Raw genomic sequence first — 8227 nt, forward strand, 5'->3', positions numbered from 1 at the left:
ACGGAACGGGAGCTCACCCTCTCGGGGCGTTCGGGGACGTCTACACAAAGGTCGGAGTAGTCCTGTTGGCCTCTGGTGTTCTGCTTTCACTTGTTGAGAATGCAAACACTGGGATACGAACTCGGCTATTTCTCTTTTCATATTCGGCCCCCAAAAAGTTTGTTTCACATCTTGATACATCTTAGTGTTCCCTGGATGAACAGCAAATCTGGAACCATGAAATTCCTGCAGAATCTTTCTTTTCAACTCTGGAATGTCGGCCACACACAATCTTCCTTCAAACTTAAGTACCTGATTTTCAATAGTGTACCCTGACCTCGGCTTAGTGATAATCTCATCGGCAACTTTCTCGAAGAATCCGTCTTCCATTTGTCTGGCCTTCACTTCCTCTATAACGGTTAGCTCCACTGAAATCATGGTTAAGCATGCCAGACTTCCAACTGATTTTCTGCTCAATGCGTCAGCTACTGAGTTTGCTTTACCCGGGTGATACTAAATTTGCATGTCGTAGTCTTTCAATAACTCAAGCCATCTTCTCTGTCTCAAATTTAACTCCTTCTGAGTGAATAAGTACTTTAAACTCTGATGATCTATGAAAACTTGGCAAGAAGCCCCATACAAGTAATGACGCCAAATCTTCAAAGAAAACACCACGACTGCTAGCTCTAAATCATGGGTAGGATAATTCTTTTCGTGAGGTTTCAACTGACGGGATGTATACGCTATAACCTTACCTCCTTGCATTAACACGCAACCCAATCCCTTATGTGAGGCATCACTATAAATCTAAAATTCTTCTTTGTCTGACGGTGGTATAAGTATCGGTGCTGTAACCAACCTCGTCTTTAACTCCCGAAAAGCTGATTCCCTATCCTCGGTCCATTCATATGCCACTCCTTTCTGAGTTAGTTGTGTCAGTGGTACTGCAATCCTTGAGAAATCCTTCACAAACTTCCTATAATAGCCGGCCAAACCCAGAAAACAACGAACCTTGGACACATTAGTCGGCGTCGGCCAATTCACGACGGCTTCAATCTTACTTGGATCAATAGAGATTCCTTCTTCATTAATCACATGGCCCAAAAATGAAATGCTGGAAAGCCAAAATTCACACTTGCTAAGCTTGGCATATAATTTCCTGTCTCTTAGGATTTGTAAGGCTAGTCTCAAATGCTTCTCATGCTCATCACCACTCTTGGAATAGTTCAGTATGTCGTCGAAGAAAACAACCACGAACTCGTCTAGGTACGGCTTGAAAACTCTGTTCATCAAATCTATGAATGTTGCAGGAGCGTTGGTCACTCCGAAAGGCATTACCAAAAGTTCGTAGTGGCCATACCTTGTCCGAAAAGCAGTCTTCTTGACATCCTCGACCTTAACTTTCAGCTGATGGTAGCCCGACCTCAGATCAATCTTAGAAAAGACCCGTGCCCCTTGTAGTTGATCAAGTAAATCATCAATCCTCGGCAATGGATATTTATTCTTAATGGTCACCTTATTTAGTTCTCGGTAGTCGATACAAAGACGAAGTGTACCATCCTTTTTCTTAACAAATAGAACTGGTGCTTCCCAAGGTGAAGTGCTCAGCCTAATAAATCCCTTGTCCAACAATTCTTGTAATTGTAGTTTCAGTTCCTTGAGTTCGGCTGGGGCCATTTTATAGGGTGTTTTGGAGATAGGTTGGGTTCCCGACATAACATCAACCGTAAATTCTATTTCATTATCCACTAACTAGCCAGGCAATTCATTTGGAAAGACATCGGGGAATTCTCTAACCACTGGGATGTCGGATAACTCAACATTTCCATTCAAATCACTTAGTATACTACACAGATAACCTTGGCACCCCTTTTGGATCAACTTATAGGCTTTCATGGATGAGATTAAGTAAGGTGAGGGTACTACTCCTTTACCCTGGAAAATAGCCTCGGCTTGGTTTGGGGGTTTCAGTGTGACATTCTTTGAAACACAATTAATATATGCATGATTCGTTACCAACCAGTCCATTCCCAATATGACATCAAAGTGGGTCATGCTTAACGGCATTAAATCAACTAATAATTCTACACCCTCAATCACAACGACACACGCCCTATAAATGGATGCAACAATCATAGTTCTCCCAGATGGAGTAGGCACATATAACACATAATCAAGGGGTTCTTATTCTCTATTTAACTTCTCGGCAAACTTAGCAGATACAAATGAATGTGTAGAACCCGAATCAATTAATATGCATGCATCTTGAGAGCAGATTGGGAGTATACCTGACACGATTGTTTCAGCATTCTGAGTGTCTCCTGGTACCAATGCAAAAACTCTGCCCTGTCTCGTCTGGGCCCTCCCAATGTTATTTCTCTGTGCAGAGCCAGAGGTACTCCCATTCTTCTTACCATCACCAGCCCTTGCCTTCGGATAGTCTTTCACGCGGTGACCCATTTCACCACATTCAAAACAGGCTCTTGATGCCCAATGGCAAACTCCAGAATGTGGTTTCCCACAACTTGCACACGTCAGCTTAGCATTACCTTCCTGGTTCGAGTTACTGGAGTTGCCCACATTCGCTTTCTTCTTAGCGTTAAACAGAACTCAACGATTATCATAGTTCTATCTCTTCCTCTGGCTCTCTCCTAAATTCTAATATCGGTTCAAGTTAGCTTCTGCAAGGATGGCCTTGTCCAATACTCCGACGTAAGTCGACATGTTGAGCATGTTAACTCGATCTTGTATCAGCCCCCGAAGCCCACTTTCAAACTTCCTGGCTTTTCTATATTCATCATCAACCATGTGAGGCGCATATCTCGCCAACTTGGTAAAAGCACGGTCATATTCTACCACTGTCCTGCTGCCTTGTGTTAGAGTCTGGAACTTTGTAGTCTTGTGGTCTCGAACGCTAAGGGGAAAGTGTTTGTTGTAAAACAACTCTAAAAATCTGGTCCAAGTTAGACCTGGGTTGCTTTCTCGGGTCATCATCCACCATCTTCGTGCATCGTCGTCTAATGTGAACGCGGCCAATGACACCTTCTGGGCGTCGGTGCTGGGAAAAATCTCAAACAGTTTCTCCATTTCCAAGACCCACGCTTTGGCTTTCATCGGCTCTATACCCCCGGAGAATCTTGGCGGTTTCATTTTCTTAAACTTTCGAATCAGGGCTATGGTGCCGTCCCCAAATGAAGCTTGCTGTGGAGGCACTTGCGGCGCTGGAAGAGGTGGAGGTGGAACTACATGTCGGCCGTTTGTCTGCTCGGCCTGGGTAGAAGTAGTACTAGTGTCTTGTGGCCTAGGTTGTCTCAACTCACGGACCAAACCTTCGACCAATCTCTCTAATCTGTCCAATCTGTCTTCAGGATGATCTTGGCCAACTGGTGGTCTACCCCTTCTCATGATGCTGAGAGTATGCAAAATGTGACTTTAAAACAAAACGATCAAATAATATGCATGCAAATAACAAATAGTCACGCCGAGATGATGCACACATTGTCAAGTAGCAAGCATTATGATGCAATCCTAACATCAATTCTAAGGGAAGTCCTATGCTCTTTAGGACTCGAAGTGTGTGAGTAACGTACTATAAGAAACTTGTGCTCTGATACCAATTTGTCATGATCCCATTCCGCTCCTAGTAGAATGGTGCCATGATGGCCAGTAATCCGAGATTACCAAAGGCCAACTTACAAGGATTCACACACAATCAGAGTATACATATGGGGCTAACATGTGCGGAAGCAATAAATTCAAATCTAATTAGTCCATAAGAGCTGTGCATAGATCGAATGGAATGTCATACATCTTATCAAGGTCTTATAACTTGGATACAATAAAATGAAATACAAAATACATCTTGAACAAAAAGCTTCTCAAGCCATCATATACAAAACACAATGAATTACAAGCTAAGAAGCATGATCTTCAAGATGCTACAAAAGGTGAGTCCAAAACAAGTTGGAAGCACATCTAGGCGTCACAGCCGTCCTGCTCATCACCTACATATATATAGAGAGGATGATCTTGGATTCTCAGTGAATGGTGCAAGTAATAAAGGGTTTGCGTGAATAATATCTGAGATCCTTATCAAAGCGATACACATTATATCTTGCACAAAATCAAAGACAAAATAAGTTCATCTAACAAGTCTTTCAAGCTTCATCAATCAAAGTCCTTCAAGGCTTTCCAGTTTCAAGGGGTGACATTAACAAAGGTGCTACAAAAGCTTAGAGTCCTCTAGCACGTAAGGACTTGTGCTACAAATGCTTATAGTCCCCTCGCACATACAGACTTTCAAAGGTTGTGCTACAAATGCTTATAGTCCCCTACCACGTACGGACTTGTGCTACAAATGCTTATAGTCCCCTAGCACGTACGGACTTTCAAAGGTTGTGCTACAAATGCTTATAGTCCCCTAGCACGTATGGACTTTCAAAGGTTGTCATCCAGAACAAAACTTATACTTGGCACACGAAACAGGGATAATCATTCATGCTTGATTAAATACTTTTCGAAACAAAGCAAAGCAAGGCTTATCAAAACATTATAACATATGGCAAAGCATAGTTCTTCAACGTCGGGGTCAAGCGCAGTTCTTCAACGTCGGGGTCAAGCGAGAGTCCAAGTCCTACAAACACATGGCAAGGTCTATTGAATGCGCTTTCAAACAAGCTTTACATGAATGCAAATGATCTCGGCATTCCTTCAAAACTAAGTCGAACAAAAACAAAACACTCTTTCTCATCTCGAGGAAAACATAATGGGCACCTACCAGGTCTAGGCCGAGGTCCCACACCTCTTTGCCGAGGTGTGGTCCCAATGGCCACGTTCAAGGAAATGAAGTCGAGAAAATCTGGGTTTCCCTCTACTAAAGAACATGAAGAACATGAATGTGAAGAACATGGATGCAAAGATCATAACTTATCATTACAAAATCTGAGATTTCATGCTATGAATTCAAAAACATGGACCTGGGTACCCATACTCGAAGATTTTATGAAAACAAACACAAAACATGTTGATGCAAGCTTTCGGATCAAACAAGGCTTTTATTCAAGAACACATGAATATCACTTTCTCTTTCTCAAACCAAACTTTAAATCGATGCATGGCTTGCAAATCAGGTTCGATCATGCAATGCAGCTAGATGATCAATAAGAACAACAAGAGTAGATTAAGATTCTAACCTCAAAACACGAATCAAACGGTTTGAACTCTAAGGATCAAGCTTGGAAATCTACTCCTCCTCTAAGAACTTCTCTCTCCTCAAGAACAAGATATGATACAAAATGATGCATTCTCTCTCTGCCGGCTGATTTAACACTCAGCTCGGGTACGTGGCACCGGCTGGTTGGCTCTACTCAAAAGGTGACTAAGTGAAAAGACAAGACTATGACAAAGTGTGTTCAACAAGCAAGATGGCATAGGCACTCCGGCAGGTAATGATCTCGGCTAAGGACAAGGCTTCGGCAAGTAAGGTCTCAACGATCTCGGCTAGGAAGGACAACACTCGACTTAGCTGTGCCACAGCTCGGCCTAGATGTGCCATACCCCGGTCTAGGTCGCACCAATCCAGGAACAAGATCACTTAGGTACAAAGGTAACATCTCGGCCTAGATAATACACATCTCGGCCTTGGTGATGAACACCTCGGCCTAGATGATGACATCTCGGCCAACATGCCTTGGTGAAGGTGGAGGTCAACCAAAGTGGTTCCAAGATGGTTCTAAGCTTAAGGTGACCACGGCTTGGATTAACCTAGGCTAAACACACACACCAAACAAGGAACAAAGCATGCAAGTAACACTTATGCAAGACAAATCAAGGTTTTTCAAATGTAACATATCAGGACAAGATCATGTAATATATACAAGCATGACTAGAGTAAAGTGAGGGTTGTTACTGATTATTTATCATTGTAGTTTCAGTTTGGCTGTGTATGTCATGTGTTATGATGATAATGATTCAATAAGGTTGAATTGTCTTTTATGTTGAGCAGATGTGTTCATGTATATTTGGACGTGCTAGAGATTGGTTGAGGGAGTTTCCTACCATAAATTATTTTCATTAAAATTTTGAGTTTAAGATTGAGAATGTGATGAACGCACGGAGATAGACCTTGATTATGTATTGGGTTATAGATAATGTGAAGAAATCGGGTTTTGTGAAGTTGTTTCACAAAAAATAAAAACGGATAATACGTGTGTTTTGTTAAAAAAATGGAGAATGAGAAGTAAAAGAGAACCTTTGTGTTGTTGAATAGGCTGGATGATTTTGAGAAAAATGCTTATGTAAGTATACCTTGGTTACAAAATGTCACATTATTTATATGGTATGAGACTAACATTGATGATCATAGCTATCTGTAAGTTGTTATTTCTGAGGATCATGTTGAGATCCCTACTGGACTTTATGTTCATCCCACGTTGCTAATCTTTTTCAAGTGAATATAGAGAAGTGCTTCAAGGTCACGGATCTTCCTTATTTGTTGGCCATGGGGCCTTTTATTTGTGGGCAGAATGCCATTGATGTAAAAAGGGTTGAACCCTCCCTCTTGGATTAAATGATGTAAGCCTGCGGAAAATTTATTTATTTCTATATTCATGTTGCATTCATTTTTAAATTCGAACGAGAGAATCCTCAATTATGTATTCCTTGTAAATATAACGAGCTTCTGTATGCTATCTCTGGAATTGAATTTATAATAATGGTTTTGGTAATGAAATCCGAGTAATAAAAAGTGGGGCGTGACAGTGGGATTATAAAATAAATCATAAATTAATTAGAGTTTTATTTTTATATGCTTAATGGAAGTTAGCCAATGGAAACTTTTTTAATTGTTTAATATTAATAAAATCAATATGAGAAGTCACGATTAAACCGCCGAATCGGTCAAACCCAAAATGGTTCAGTCTAATCAGTTAGGTCAAATAACAAACCAATTTATACAAAAATTAACTAATTAAAACTTTTAATTGTTATTTTAATTTTAAAATTTAAACTGTCTTGAATTGAAACAACTAACTTTTTTTTTTTTTTTTTGCTATGTAGGATTATGAAATAAAAGTTAGCAATTATTTGAACAAAAAGTTTATTTCTAATCAAACAATCTATGTCTTTCAATCTTTAATTAGATCAATCTTTAGTTTATTTCGAATCAAACAAATCTAATCAATATATTTGGATAAAACCGTTAAAATCATGGTTAAACCAACAACCAATCAAATCAAAAATGATTTAGCCTAATCGGCTAGATCATAATTAATTAATTAAAACTTTTAAAATTTAAACTATATTAAATTGAAATATGCACAACACTACAATATTAAACGTGATGAGAGTATAAGATTCACTTTATATGAGTAAAATAACTTATTCTTTTTTTCTTCTCTTCCCAATTAGGGATTATCAAATAAAAGCTAGCCAATGAAGATTTTTTTTAATTGTCTAAAATTAATAAAATCAAGAAAATTAGTATGAGATATTGAAACTCTCACAAGGCTACTCACTAAATAGGATGGGAGTATAAAATTCTCTTTATATATGTAAAACAACTCATTTTTTTCATTTTTTTCCCCGAATTGGGATTATCAAATAAAAGTAATTATTTAAAATTAAGAAAATCAAGAAAATTAGAATGGGGATTTGGAGCTCCTAGAAGGTTTCTCCCTAAAAAGTCTATTTTCCTTATATATATAGACATCTATATATTTTGTAAAAGAGTACTTTTAAGTATAGATATTATATAGCGATCATGGGTTTGTCCCCTTTATGTACAGTGTTCCGGACTTAGGTTCCATGGAGTTGGTGGTTGTATGTCTTGTTGTCATCCTTTAATTTCATATGTCTGAGCTTTAGGATGTGTTGAGCGTGTTTCGAATAGGTGGGTTGAGCCTCAGTTCAAATTCTTGTTGCCTAGTTTTTGAGTGGTCCGCTCGAGCGGGTCCTTGTGCGCTCGAGCGGAGATTCCATACTTCCAGCATTTCATGCCTCTGCAAAAGTACTGCAGGCCTGTTTTTCACGCTCGAGCGGGTTTCCCTACGCTTGAGCGGGTCGCGCTAGAGCGGGCCCTTTTGGCGCTCGAGCGGGTGTTCACTGTGTGAGAAAATACTAGGAGGCGAGAATCCACGCTCGAGCGGACTGGTTTTCGCACTCGAGCGGATGTGTTTTGTTTTTGTGTCTTGGAGCTCGAGCGGGCCTTCTTGCGCTCGGGCGGGTCCAGTTTTTGTGCTAGACGCTCGAG

The sequence above is a fragment of the Camellia sinensis genome, chromosome 10 (genome assembly GCF_055761805.1).
Source record: "Camellia sinensis isolate YWXY chromosome 10, ASM5576180v1, whole genome shotgun sequence".
NCBI lineage: Eukaryota > Viridiplantae > Streptophyta > Magnoliopsida > Ericales > Theaceae > Camellia > Camellia sinensis.